Genomic DNA, 16,018 nt, shown 5'->3' with positions numbered 1-16,018 from the left:
ATGTATAATTCCAAAGTTGTGTGTAGTTGACAGTTATTTTATATGCACTCTGTGTAGGTTACTTCCACCTGTGTACTGTTTCTATGTATGGGCCCCCATTCATGGCATGTCCAGCTTTCCGATGGTGACAGATATTGACATCTGGACAGTGAGTATGTACAGCTGCTGACAGGGGTGTAGCTGAGTAGCAGTGTGGTTCGCACTGCAGTTGTTGGAACATGGCTCTGTCGACCACTGTACTGTACCTAGGCCACTGAGACACATCCATTCAGGCCCACATGCTAACCACTTCCAGGCAATATTAAACACACAACAAACTTACCACACTGACCCCTGCATATTGTACACATGCAACAATGAAGATTGGGACAGCTCTGGCAATCTGTGCTCCAGTGATATTACTCCTCAAACTTACATGTTACTGTATTTCTGCATGGGATTGTGGGGGTGGGGTGCACACCTGAAGACTTTAAACTTTTGCAATGACTTTACTGATATTTTGATTACTCTGTTGGCTTCCATTTCATATTGTATTGTGACCTATCATGCAGAAAGGAGGCATATCAGTAGAGTACACATGTTAGATTTTAATGGCATAAATTTCAGTTTCAGACTTCTTACCCTTCAGAACAAAAATGCAACTGCCAGACCTGTTGTAGTATGTCTGTGTAGGTCTGGAGGGGGGCTGTTCACCATTGCCATCATTTGGGGGCCTTAGCCCGGCCTTTCTTTATGGTCATCTACACCTGTCCTGCTGGGTGAAGCTGGTGGTGGGTATGTGACCCTCATTGACATCCATGTGTGTGACCTATTGACACCCACAGTTATTTGGGCCATCACATGAACTGCGTTGGGAGTTGTCACCTTGTGTAGTACTGCCTAGTAAGTTGACACCAGTATTTGTTATGGATTTCCTGCTGTTCCATATAGCTGTCTGCTGCTATCCCATTCAGCCACCCAATTCACTTGCATGCTTGCATCCATACCATACATACAACTATCAGAACATACTACTCCATTCAATAATTGATAGGAAGGGTGACTTACCTTGTTGCTGGGCCAGTATTGAGGACAGTGCTGGAGGGCTAACTATGTTGGATGCACGTAGTATACTCCCTATACATGGTAAAGCACAGGTAGTGTCATGTGTGGCATCCCTTTTACTGTATGTGCGAGTCAGAGAGCAGTTATCAGTCCCTGGGTCCCTACAGTGTCACTGTGTGTGCTATGCGTTACCTCTTTGCCAAGACCTGGGCATACTGGGCATGCCTCCTTTTGCCTACAGGGGCAGGCTCAGGAAGTTCCTCCTCCGAGTCCCTCTGTGCCTGTGCTGGCTTTGGCAATGATGGAGGGCTGTGTGGCCCTGCCCTGTGCTGTTCCTGCTGCAGCTGTTTCCGCAGTATCATATTGTGTAGCATTGCACATACTATGAACATTTGTGTACATGTAATTGGAGAGTACTGCAAGGCTCCACCGGATATGTCAAGGCAGTGGAACCGTGACTTGAGCATCCCAAACACATGCTCTACAATGATCCTGGTTTGTCCGTGTGCATTATTATGGTGTTGTTGTTCAGGTGTGTGCATTTCTGATGGGTGTCATCAGCCACAGCTCCAGTGCATAACCAGAATCCGCCACTAGATGGACATATGGGATGTCCCCCCTGGCAAACCCCTGATACAGCTGTGAGCAATGCCAGATGTGGGAGTCATGATAGCTTCCAGGGCTGCCAGCACACACGTTCATGATAATGCCCTGGGCATCGCACATGACCTGGCAGTTGATGTAGGGGAAGCCCTTGTGGTCTATGTAGACCCTACCCCGCTTGCCGGATGGTGCTTTGATCTGGATGTGTGTGCAATCTATAGCACCAACTACCTCATGGTATTCTGCTATACGGTGAAAGAGATGCATACTTCTGGTCAATGCCTCATAGGTGTTGGGAAAATATATGTGCTCATTGGCATGTGGTGTCATGGCATCCAGGAACTGGTGGAGTACCCTGGATGCTGATGTCTATGAGACCCACATGATATCCCCAGTTGGCCTTTGGAAGGTACCTGTGGCTAGCATTCTTAAGCCTACACATACCTTGGTATCCACTGGGATGGGTTCCTCTCTGTTGGTTCTGTGTGTGAGGTGGGGACGGCATAGCTGGATGATTTTCTGTAGAATGTCCCCGTCCACCCTATAGCACTCCACTATCTCCAGCTCATGTAGCCCCTGGTAGGTTACCCTGGGTCTGTACACTCTTCTCCTCCTCACTGTGGGTCAGTTGTCAGCATTCACCTCACCATCCTCAGTCTCTAGCACATATTGATGGAGTAAAGCAGCAGCCGCTAACATTTTTAGTTAGATTTGCCAGTTAAAAATCCCCCATCTGTGTACACCGGTGGTGTAGAGTTTGTGGGAAAAAAACAGTCTGAAAGGTGTTTTGCATAGTTTATACTAGTGTGCTGGGCTGCTGCATGTGTAATTGGCTGACTCTGATACATTCCACCTGCCAGCTATGCTAGTTTTTCTTGATTGCCTTCCTACTGCTGTTTCCCCTTCCCAGTTCCTCCTTATTTAAGCCCCAAGGCACACCGCACATACCCAGTGCTGAAATGTAAACAGTGCTGTCATTTCCTCTTTTTTTTTTTTTTTTTTTTGTTTATGTTTAAAACCCGGTGTGTAGCGCGCACACCAGTTTAGGCTATTTACATAGTGCTCAGGCACATCTGACACACCCCCTTCTTAGCTGTGCTTAGCTAAGGGCAAACAGGCGACAGAGCTCCAATGGGCTTACAGCAAACATGACACACCCCCTTATGAAGTCATCCAGCTCTTTGACTTGTACTGTACTGTTGTATTGCTGCACCTACACGGTTAGGTACAAGCTGACACTTTGAAGAAATATGTGATTCAGTATAACTCCCCTCATTTGCATACCCCAGTGTGTAGGTCATTAGTTACTGCACCAAAACAGACCCTTTCCCCTTGACAACCAGTGCTCCCTGGTATTGTTTACATTCTGCATGTCATTGACTATAATGGCAAAATGCAGATTTAACTTAAAATTGAGTTTTACCATTTATTTTTTATTTTTGGCACAATCACGCTGCCCTATGATTAAACGGCCGAGATCGGCCAAAAAAAAAAGTTTAATTTTCATATTAATTAATCGATTTTTAATGCCAATGGCTTTATATTAGGCCATTGGCATGTCTAATGTACATAATACATGCTTTTTCATGAGCTGCCATGCCTCCGCTTTGTCAGTTGCAGAAATGTACTCAGTTATTTTCTGAATACATTTCTACACTGACACTGTTCTAGCATGGAGATCTGGCAGCTTGGTGAATTGCTAAATCACCTCATTTGTATTGTTTTCACCAGAAAATGAGGTGATTTGCATGCCACATGGTTTTCCATGCTAGAACAGTGTAGGGCCGCTCATGCACATGAAAACAGCACTATGCTGAATCACTCGGCGGCCATTTTCCATGCAGGAGCGGCTACACTGTTCCTGCATGGAAAATATGGCTTCCTGCATGCCAGGGCTTGTTTAACATGCCATCTTCTATTTTCCTGCACATGTCACTGAACCACCATAACCTCTTCTTAATGTCCTTCTCTGCAACTGGAGCTATTTTCACTTTTGCTCTTATATCCTCATTCCATTGTCTGTCCCACATTTTACATCCTAATACATGTCCCAGGCACTTCATCTTCATCACCTCAAGCTTCTTCACTGCCCAAGTTTGTTTGCCATACAGAAGCACTGGTTGTACCATTGTTTTCTACACCTTACTTTTCACTTTCAATGGTATTCTTTCGTCGCACACTACCACTGACTGCAGCCCCTTTAGTTCCAGCTTTAACCTCCTCATTCAGACTTCCTTTCTCCTCAACCACACTGCAAAAATTGAAGCTCCTATCCTGTTCACAATTTTCCCTTCTTCTGAACATTCCAGTTTGTTCTGATTTCCCCATTTGCTGCCATGACAACTATCTTGTCTGTACTCAATGTCATCCCATGTGCTGTCAGTTTAGCATTCCAGTCCTCCATCATTTGCTAAAGTTCTTGTTCAGACTCTGCTTGTAATGTCATATCATATGTATAGAGAAGCTCTGATGCTCTGTCTCCTCTGACCTGTTTGCTAGTATAGTCCATCACCAGTGTGATCAGGACAGCTCACAGAGCGAAACCCTGATGCACACTCACTGTGTGAGGCCAAAAATTGTTAGTACTTGTATCACTGGGTCTTTGTACATAGTTTGCACTAATTCTACCAGTAGTTTTTGGACTTTAAGCCATTGCAAGTCTGTTCAGATTAGATTTCTTGGGACCTTGTCATTTGCTTTTTCCAGGCATAGGAATGCTCAGTTGGACTCTTCTCTTATCTCTACTATTTTCTTCTCTTTCTGAATCACTGCAAATATTGGTTGTTCATTCTGCATCTTTATCTGAATCCAAACTGCTCAGCTCTCATCTTACTTTCTGTTATTCTGCATATTTGATTATCAGTCACCCTGTCCACCACCTTCTCTCATTCATTTAAACAGGTAAATGACCTGGTGCAAGACCATTTTCAGCCACAACCTTGACCTAGAGGCAATCACAGTATAGCATACCCTACAATTAGGAAGTATAAAAACAAATGACTTGCAGTGCATTCTACATTGGAAATACTGAATGTGCCTTGAGGAAATACATGTATCACCAATAGTGCCAGATTATAATGTCTTCCACACATTTAGACGAGCTGCTACACAGACAGGGACTAAAAGTGGAGGTGTCTTGATTTACATCAAAATAAAATATATCTCAAGACTGGTCAAACAGGGCAATGCACTTGAGCTTCTCGAAGTTCAAATCATCATAGGCAAGAAACCAAAACCACTAGAGGTCCGTCTCTATGACCCAGAAACCCCATACCATATATTTAAACTTATTGGAAACACTCTCCATCCAACCCAAAACCATATTCATGGCTGACTTTAATTAATTTATTTATTTGTTTAACATTTGTTTACCGGGAGCGTACAACTTGGAATGAAGCCAATTTTCAGCGGAGGCCCAGGGAGAAAAGTTCCAGATGCATGTCTTTGTAATGTGGGAGGAAACCAGAGCACCCAGTTACCCTACTATTACCCTACTATTGACTGGGAATCATATGCAACACCAAACATACAGGTGCAGAGATTCCTGGACTTTGTAAACACAAACTCCCTGGACCAGATTTTCAGTACGCCAACCAGGGTGCAACCTTACTGGATCTAGTCCTCACTAATATGAGAGAGTGCTACACACCCCCTAGTGTAATAACTTCTCTGGTAAGGTTAGACCACAAAAATGGTCTTCTTTGAAGTAAATATAACACAATGAACTCCAGCTAACCCTGGAATATTCAAGAACTATGCTAAGGCTAACTTCCTACTATTAAGTGATAACCTGGAAAAATTTCCATCCCCCATAAACCCTGACATCACTGCTGCTTACATGGAAATGTACAGAGAAACCCTATACAAGCATGTTAATAGCTGCAAAAAGGCAGCTGTACCCACCAGGAAGAAGTACAGAACTAACTCAAAAAACAAGCCACTCTGGTGGAATCAAAACATCAACAGGCTATTTAACAAAAGGAAGAAAATCATGGCAAAAATTTGGAGGTGCAGCACCCAGCAGGATAAAAGTACTCTCATCAAACTAAACAAACAAGTCAGAGGACAAATAAGTCTACCAAACACAAATTTGAGGTCAATTTGATCTCCCAGACCAAGGACAACTGCAAGGCATTCTTTAGCTGTATCCACAACCTCAAAGGCAATACACAATTGTGTGCAGAGCTCATTGTTAATGGAGTCACCTACACTGAGTCAGAACAGAGTGCAGTCCAACAAATTCAGCTCCAACTTCCCCCCTCTCTACCACTCAGCCTTCCCTCAGGAAATACCATCAAATATAACTCCCTCTGCTATCACTATAAGGGACAGGTCCTTAATGCTCTCTCTAAGGCTAAGAACACTGTATCAATGGGCCCAGACAATATCCTAAACTGCCTTCTAAATAGCATGAAATATGACCTATCAGGACATCTGGAATTGCTATTTAACTGTAATTTCCAAACACACTTCATGCCTCATGAATGGAGAACAGCAACAGTCATCCCACTGCACAAAGGTGGACCATCTACAGACCCTGGAAACTACTGACCCATAAGTCTTACTAGTCTCATATGCAAACTCATGTTAAGAATTATCATGGAAATGATCAATAATGACACAGGAAAACTCCAGACAATGGAAACAACATAATTTGGTTTTGTCAAGGGCAGGTTATGCCTACTCAACCTGATGGACTTCTTTGAGAAGGTCACCAAAGCAATGAATGAGGGCAAAATGGTTCACACTGCCTACCTTGACCTGGCCAAGGCATTTGATACGATACCCCACTCTGGCATTGTTGACAAACTCAAGAGGTTAGATACAAACCATCATGTCACCCAGTGGCTAGCCAGCTGGATCACAGACAGGACCCAGGAAGTTAGAAACGGGGAGTCCACCTCTACAAACTCACAGGCGGAGCCCCTCAATGATCGGTCCCAAGACCTCTCCTTTTTGGCATCTATTCCTCTGAAGCCAAGACCAATGTCAGTGGCCATTGGTTGACTAAATCTGTAGATGACTGCAAATTAGGAGCTGTCATTGAATCCCCCACTGACACAAATTGTCTCCAGGAAGGGCTGACACTAACAAACAACTGGTGTTAGAGCCATGGACTAAAACTAAATGCCAAAAAGTGCATACTATTGTATCTTTAAGGAAGTTATCCACCTCTGTTAACTATCATATTGACAACACACCCCTAAGAATTGACCCAATAGTCAGAGCCTTTGGGGCACACATAGACAGTAATCTAGCCTTTGACCATCACGTGTTTACAGAAGTAAGGAAATCATTCTATGTTGTACAACGTATAAACAAAGTTATGGCATCTAGGTCCAAGGAAGTCATTATTTCACTGTATTTGACATTCATCAGATATATCATTGAGTACAATACCCCCTTTGGTATGTACCTAAGCAGGCATATCCAACAATTGGAATGTCCACAGAGGTTCCTCACTACAAGAATACATGGTGTAAGTAATATGCCCTTTGTAGACTGTCTCAAGGCCTTATCCCTGTATTCTGTCTCCTACAGGCTGTTGAGGGGAAATCTATGCCTGACTTACAAAGCATTGTCAGGCCCCACTATGATGGACCTCCTGCATATCTGCAAAACAAACAGCACCAGAATTACCCATTCTAAAGAATTAAACCTTGCCTGTGATATAAATAGGACCTGCTGGACAGACAGGTATGTATCTCAGAGACGACCCCTTCTCTGCAATAGGCTACCCATCCATGTGAAGCAGAGATCCTCCCTAACCAAATTCAAGTGTAACTTGGACACTTGGATGGGGAACAGGAAATTCATTCCTGATTTGGCACCTATGCCTCTAATGGACACAGGCAGGCTGTAAAACGTTAATTTCCCAGGCCTCTGCTTGTAAATGTTTCATCTCCCGATCGCCTGTTTACATTTACCAGAACTTGTCAGAGATTTGGGATGCATTGCTTCTACACATACTCAGACCCTCTTACCTCCCTACCTACCTTTCACATTATTTTTACTAACATTTGTTTCTTGCCACTCTGCTGGTTAGTACCAGGTGTTTACATTACATCATTTTGTTAAAATGAACCTTATTTTTCATGTTGTACACAATTTAACGTGCCTATTTGAATTCATTGCAAATTGCTCAACCTTTATTCTACAGGAAATACTTAGTTTATAGGCATACAGTTTGCAATTCATATTTACTGCATATTTTAAAAACCTGTTTTACTCTTGCACAAGAAAAAAAAAAGATGTTACAGGCATATAATTGCAAATCATATTTGCCATGCTGTTTACTTGTTTATGTACAGGAAAACAAAATTCTCTTTTAGCACTTCACTATGACCTTATATGTCCTATTTGCTATTTAGTGTTTTACCCATTCTGCCATCCCAGGCCCCTCTTCAAGGCTGACTAATCTGCTCACTAGTTTTTTATGTGTTAAATTGTCACGTGTCTTTTCAAGATCAAAGACCACATCTGCAATCTCTTTTAACAAATTATCCATGTGAACAATTAACATGGTCTACTGGATTTTTTTTAACTGCAGTTGTGCTGTCATTTAATATTATAAACGTTTCTCAAACAGAGATTGAAAAAAGTAAAAAAAAAAGTCTTCTGTTATTTTATTAAATGTCGCACCTTGATATTTGGCTTCGAGAATTTTAAATACAGTTACTTTTGCAAGCTGAAGTAGGACAGACTTCAAATTATTTGCAGATCTTTCAAATCTGGAATTAACACTTCATATTATTGATTAAGTATTTAAAAATAATGATGCATATCTACCCATGAATGCAGCAAACCCAAGGAAAACAGCTAAAGAAAAGATTGCCATCATTGTATGATCTTGGTTTAGTGTAACATATTTTAATATGAGCATATCTCTTTTTTGCTGTAAAATCTATTGTAGGTTTACTTATGCTAATCCCCCGGTTTTATTTATTTAACATTTGTCAGCTGGGAAAGTCCGAATTGGAACATAGGCAATTTTCAGCGGATGCCTGGGTTGAAATGCTCCAGATGTATGTCTTTGAATGTGGGAGGGAACCAGATCACCTAGAGGAAACCCAAACGAATGCAGAGAGGACATGCAGACTCCACACAGAAGGCACCACAGCCAAAAATAGAACTGGAGAATCTCTCGCTGTGCAGTGACAACTCTACTGCTGCACCACTGCGCCATCAACAATTGATATGTACCAGAAATTTCAGTCTCATGGTTAGTATGCTGATATTAAAAAAAAAGTTTTGCTATCCCATTATGGGATTGACTATGCTGCAGTTCCTTAACATATTTAAAAGTTGTAAATAATACAATTACAAAGCTTAAATGATTGTTACAGTAATTTCAAGTCTGGATTTAAACTTACAATATAAGTGTCTAAAACTTTTGAAGACTTACTGCTATCTTCCATAGAGATTAATATTCTGCCAGTCAACACTAAAATAAGGTTGTACTTCATTCCACTTTTTTGAAGAAAAGTTGCATCATCTCTCTTTTAGTCAACATGCGACATACATATCTCCCATGATTTGTTGAAAAGGTTAGAGGTACTGAAGAGGCATCCTAAGAATTCAGAAGGGTGACTCCATTCATATGCAATTGCATTGCCTTTTAAGAAAGAACTAGAATAATCTGTTGTAAAAAGTAGCCTTACCTTTTATATTTATAATAGGGATACATCTGTCTGTCTGTCTAGCTATCCTGACAAAGGGGTCCCAGCTACAAAGCTTGAAGATGAAATAATAAAAAATGAACACACATACACACACACCCACACACCCACACACACACACACACACACACACACACACACACACACACACACACACACACACACACATAGATACAACTAAATTAGGTGCAAAGGCTTGTTGCATAATAAGAGATGAGAATTGAAGGCTGTATTTGGTTGTGGAAAAAGTGTGGTTTCTATTTTTATTATTTTCAGTATTGTGTATATATTTGTAATGCAGAATTATAAAACTATTGTAAATAAATCACCCCTGCTCTGTTTACCATGGCTTATCGCACATCTACCTGAGCTACCACCAGCTCAGACAGAAGAGAGCTCGGTTTAATGTCTCATCTGAACGATGACACATGCAGTACTAAAGCATCCCCTTATGCTATAGCAGGGGTAGAAATGATACCTACAATCTTCTGGTCTTCCAGTATCAAAGGCAGAAGTGCTAACTATCAAACATAAGAAGGGAAAGGCATGTTAAGATGCAGAAGGAGATACATACTCAGTAGAAAGAAGGAAAAGAGAGACACAGAAGTTGGCAGATAAACAAATTGGAGTTATTCAAAGCATAGCAAGGTAGTATTATAATGCAAAGTAAGAGTCTAGGTAGGAAGATGGGCAGTCATGCTAGAGAGTAAGGTTTATATTACTAGCATCTTGCTAGTATAACAGAGAGATGTGCCAGTGACAACAGGGTGTAAAACATGGAAGAGCCCAGGTAATGGTAGTTCTGAAATGAGAGAATATGAAGGGAGGGATGGAGGTGAGGCAGTGACATGCATAAGGAACAACATCAAATGTGAGGTTGAAGAAGAGGAGGAATACAGCCCTATGAAGGACGCAAGGAAGGTGACAGGATTGGAACCTAGAGTAAATGCCTGGTAATTATGCTATACTGGCCCTCAGACACATCAAGAAAGGAGGAGGAACACATCTGCAAAGATAGCACATCCTCCTTACCAGGTTTCGATGCCTGGCATGCATTTCAGGGCCACTGGAGATTATTGGGACATATTCATATTTGTTAGGACTCCCATTGTCTCACACATAAATTACACAAAATACCAAGCTGGAACTTGTATAAGTTCAATTAACCCACAATATTCTTGACAAATACAGAGCCCCTTCCATGACCCCTTCTGAGCATGCTGAGTATCTTCACCACCTCCAAAGGCCGTCCTTTAAACCAAAAACCAAAATCACTTTATGAGAGACTTCAATTACAAATTAAGTATTGATTTGTCCATGCATTGCCACCTTTTGATTTCTCATATTACATTTCAGGATTATTATGACTAAAATCATACCTTGCATTCATCTGGATTTGTCCTTATACTTGATCTCCTCCTGTCAGTTACATCTGTTTATTTTCCTTCCTCCTGTAGTATCTAGCTAACATCATACTTCTGAACCTCTCACATCCCATATCCTCTCACCACCCCATCACATCCTTTACCTTTTCTATTTTAAGTCATTATTTCAATTTCTTTCTTCATCTTTCTTTTCTATTCTTATTAATCTTCCACCTTTACTGTTACTCGCTCATCTTTTTCTATCTTTACTTTTCTTCATTCCCTAGTCTCTTTAACTCTTCCCTTTGACTATTACTGTTATATAGCCTGCTTCAATTACTATAACACACAGAATATTTAAATGTACTTTATGCTTTATGTTTTACAATTGCATGATTTATGTTTGTAACTTTCATGAGTTATTCCTTACTTTATGTCCTAAAATGAAATACTTTTTGACTTAGTATTTTTGTAACATTCTAGAGCTATTCTCCCTGGGTCTTCACTGAAAATGGCCTTTAGCTCAGCCAGATAATCCAGGTAAACAAATGGAATGAATACATATATTAAATAGTACCTTTTACTATTTACAGACCTCCTCAACTGTCATAAATGGCATACATCCATAGGTAACCTGGTGCCAGGTGCTTTTGATTATACCTCTGAATTTTGTAGCTTTTTAAGTAGTTGAATGGGCATGTCTGCACCTGTCTGTCATAAAAAATAATTACAGATATAAAAAGTACATTCAATGTACAGAGCTTCTGTGTGACCAAACTCTACAACAAAAAGAGGAAACCCATTGCTATTTATATAAGATTCCCTGTTTCCAGCACAAAAGAGATCTAAAACTATTAAGTACAATCCTAAGGCAAGCTATCAGGAAAATCATGGCTATGTACATACTAAACATCATTATAAATGTTAAAGATATAATTTATATTAGAAAACAAAGAAATTACAAACAGTACCTGAGTCAGCTTATCTACAGTCGAAGTTCCTACTCAGATCCTGAGTCCTACGCTAATATGTTAGCAGATAAAGTCACTGCTGATTTCACATTCCCTAACAAAGCCACACTGTCCACCACCACTGCTTATACCACTTTGGGTCACATAGGGTCAGTATGATCTAAGCCTGAGAATACTATTTTTCTTCATCCCCTAGTCTATTTTTAGATGCCATTTACAAACTGTTCATCATCATTTAGCCAAACTCCTCCTAAAACTATTTAAGCAACTCAACTGTTTATGTCCTTGAGCAGTGGAGAAGGGCTGTAGTGGTACTCTATCACAAGAGTGGCTCCACAACTGACTCAGAAAATACAGACCTCACAGCCTGACACATTTCATATCTAAAGTTATAGAGCACATCATTGCTCAAGTAATAAACAGTGACATATGATTTGCAAATCAAAGACTCCAATCAATTTGAATTTGTTAAAGATAGGGCATACCTTCTAATCCTAACTGATTGCTTTGAAAGATCATTGAAACCTGAGATGAGGACTGGTCATTCCCATTGCATAAATTGGCCTTGCCAAGGTGTTTGCAACTATACCATATATTAGTATCACAGATAAACTCTCACAAGGAAACATACATGTGCATGCTGTCCACTGGATAGCTAAATGCTTTTCAGAAAGAAGCCACACTGTTAAAGAAGGGGTTACCTCCTTCACTCTGAGGTTTTTCATTAGTGTGGTACCAAGAGCTGAGTCTTGGTCTCTCTCTCCTCTTAAGAAACTACTTTTCTGAGATGTCAAGGATATGTTACTAATCAGATTTGCTGATGACTGCAGACTGGAGCCATTACCAAATCCTTCTATACTACTCAAACTAGTGTCAAACACTTGAATCCCCCCATTATAATACACAAGTTAGAAGAAACATTAAAACAGCAGATGGTCCACTTAGGCCTTGTTTTGTTCTACAGTTGTAAAGAACTCCTATCCTCAATACTGTGCCACCATTCAAAGCGTTGGTGAATTAATATCTGGTGATACAGGATTCTGTCATGAGTAGGTCCACTTCAGTCCATCATTACCTAGAATTATGTCACCCTTCTTTACCAGCTGCCTTATCAAATCTGATGGACTGCCAACAGGAATGGTTTTACCTTGCCAGTGTGTTAGATTCCAAGTGCTCTAAGTTTTGAAATCATCAGTTTGAGAGTTATGATTTGCGAACACAACTGATGTGTGATATGTGGTCCATTTCTTGTTTTACTTAAAAAACATGTATGTATTACATGAAGGAAAACTTTGGGCATTGATATATTCATATACTGTGTGTTGTCAATTATTATTTTAAATAAATGATGGTACAGTACATCAACAATACATTATATCGATGGCACATTACATCAATGATGAATGGAAGTTGGAAACCCACTCCAATGCTACTTTAATGCCGATACACACATTAATGCAAATTCCCTACGAAATGGGTGCAGAGATATGACAACTATACAACAGATGGAATCATCAGTCTTAAGCACTAGTGTTCCATTTAGCTCGTAAGATGGTTGATGATTTTATACATTTGTAGCAAATGATAGCAAACTTACTGATACAAAGCCAAAGCTCACAAATTACATCTTGCATAATAAATGCCGGGGCCCTGATTTTCCAGCCTTCTTGGAAAAATGTAAAAAAAAAAAACTCTACAGCTGGATTGACTAAGTACTGCATAATGATGAGATTTCATAGAATTTAGTATTTTAGGCAAGAACACTTATTCAACATAACTCTGTTTTCTTATATTTCCTCCTTGTAAAACTCAAAAGTTTGATTCAGAGTGTTTTGTAATTGGGATTTGTTTTAATTTCCTGTAAATATAGAAACACTAAAGATGGCAATGAAGTCATGGTAATGAATGGAAACTGTACTTAACAAACATGGAGATAATTCCTATAATTTTAGTTTGGGAAAATGGAAGCTCATGTTTTACTACATGGTGGTGCCTTTGAAATCTGAAGTACATGTATTTAGACAATTTTCATAAGAAGCTAATGGCAATCTGGAAAGTTATTTCAACAGATTCAGAATGTTGACAAAGAACTGCATTTGCTGAGATGTTAACTCATCAAACTTGAGGTTAAAGGCACTTACAGAATCTCAACTGTCACTTTACAGCTTAAGATTACATTTTTATATATTTGGACATTTTTGATTTACATACTATAGGAATAGAACAAAAAGGGAGTCCAGTTTGAAACGCTGCCATTATTTCCAAACAACTTCACCCCAGTAAATACAGAAAAAATCAATTGTCATTGCAATAATAGAGGAGAAATGAATAGCCTCAATCGAACTAATGGTGCTGAATAACTAAAACTTGAAATAACCAAAAATAAATCAGCACCAAAGCACAACTATGACCATAAAAACACAGTTTTAATAAGTACAAGGTAAGTGCTTTCACACAATAAATGTGCTTCTTCAGACAGTTATTTCAAAAAAACAAATGGAATAAACAGCATAAATGCATCAATCAAAAATACAAATCATCCAACAGGAAAACACATTCAATTAAAACTAAATAAAGTCATTTAAAGAGCCTCCTTGCTTTTAGAGCTGGTTTATTGGAAACTCTCCCATTAATACCAGGGGAACTCTCAGCTTGTGTCCTAATTATCCAAAATAGTTCACATTCCTCAGTGTAATTCCTAAAATCTCCCCCTCGAATATTCCTATCTACCATCTCAATCACTCTAAACCCAAAAACATGGTCTTTCCCATGTTCTGCATAATGCTTGGCTAAAGCATTGCGCTCATCCAACCTATGTATACAATATGTGCATTCCCTCATCCTCGCTAAAAGAGACCTACTAGTCTTACCGATGTAAAAACAATAGCAGGCCCTGCATTTAGCCAAATATATAAGATTCTTAGAACGCAATCAGCAAAAACATGGAACCGAAACACTCTATCTGTGACCGGGTGAATAAAATCAACATATGGATCAATGAATTCACAGAAATTACACGTAGAGCAACAATGCATACAGGGAACATCCGCACTGTTGCCCCTAAGGTGCTCAGATTTCTTATAACATAGACGTCTCTTTAAGGACTTTTTATTTTTAAAACTAAACCTGGGTCGCTCACCAATCACAGAGCATATATTTTCATCTAAATGTAAAATGGACCAATTGTTCTTCACAATCTGTATAATATTATTCACATCACTAGTATAAAAATTGACATAGGTAACGTGTCAATGGTTGCAGTTGTGCCACTAATTTCCTCATTTACAGAAGGCAGCCTTTGAGAAAAATACTGTCTACCCCTCCCTCTCCTATTCTCTCTAGTAAAACATAATGCCTCATTAACCTCCTTTGTCCTATAGCCCCTATCAAATAGCTCACTCCTAAATAGAAATGTGCATGCTTTGGTCTTTGGCTATGTTCCTAAATATATGGCCTGAATGCATGCTATTCCTTTGTAGTAGCGTGTTTTTTCTACAGCTTTTCCTGAATAATGTAGTGGTTAACCTGTAGTTAGGGTTCACCATGACCTTGACATCTAAAAAAATCCATCTCTGTAAGAGATGACTTACTTGTGAATGACAAAAATGAAACCGTATCATTCAAATAACTTAAAAACTGAGTTAGCTGTTCATTAGTCCCCTTCCAAATTAAAAAAAGATCGTCCACAAACCTCCTATAAAATATGACATGGGGTGTGTAAAAAGAACTAAAAACATGTTCCTCCTCCCACCGTGCCATAACTATGTTGGAGTAGCTATTGGCACAGCTAGTCTCCATAGACACGCCAACTCTGTGTAAAAATAAACGTTCATCAAACATAAACACATTGTTCTCTAGAACAATTTCCAGGAACATACAAATTAAATCAATAGTAACCAGGTCATAGTCACTCTTTCCTGCCAGGTATTCTTTCACCATATTGATACCACTATCATGTGGGATACAAGTAAAAAGGGAGACAACATCTATACAAACCAGGAAATAATCTCCATTGAAGCTCAGGTCATTAGTATATTCAAACAAATCTGTCAAAAACTGTTTAATATCCCTTAATACATGTCGCTCAGCCTTAAGTTGTTGTTGTTGTTGTGTCTTTCGGCTTTTCCCTGTTAGGGGTCACCACAGCGGAACTCCAGTCCGCAAATGATTGGCAGTAGATTTTTTTACGTGCCGAGTTGCCAGCCCTGACGCACAACCTTCAACGAAGGTATGCCCATTCGCGCACGTCTCCACACAGAAGACACTCTGGCTGAGAATCGAACAGGACAACATCATACTGTGAGGCGACAAAGCTACCACAGCACCACCACTACAGTACTCGCTCAGCCTTAAGTAC

This window comes from Protopterus annectens, chromosome 2.part2 (genome assembly GCF_019279795.1).
Source record: "Protopterus annectens isolate FY-2018-M chromosome 2.part2, PAN1.0, whole genome shotgun sequence".
NCBI lineage: Eukaryota > Metazoa > Chordata > Ceratodontiformes > Protopteridae > Protopterus > Protopterus annectens.
This window is presented reverse-complemented; position numbering follows the sequence as displayed.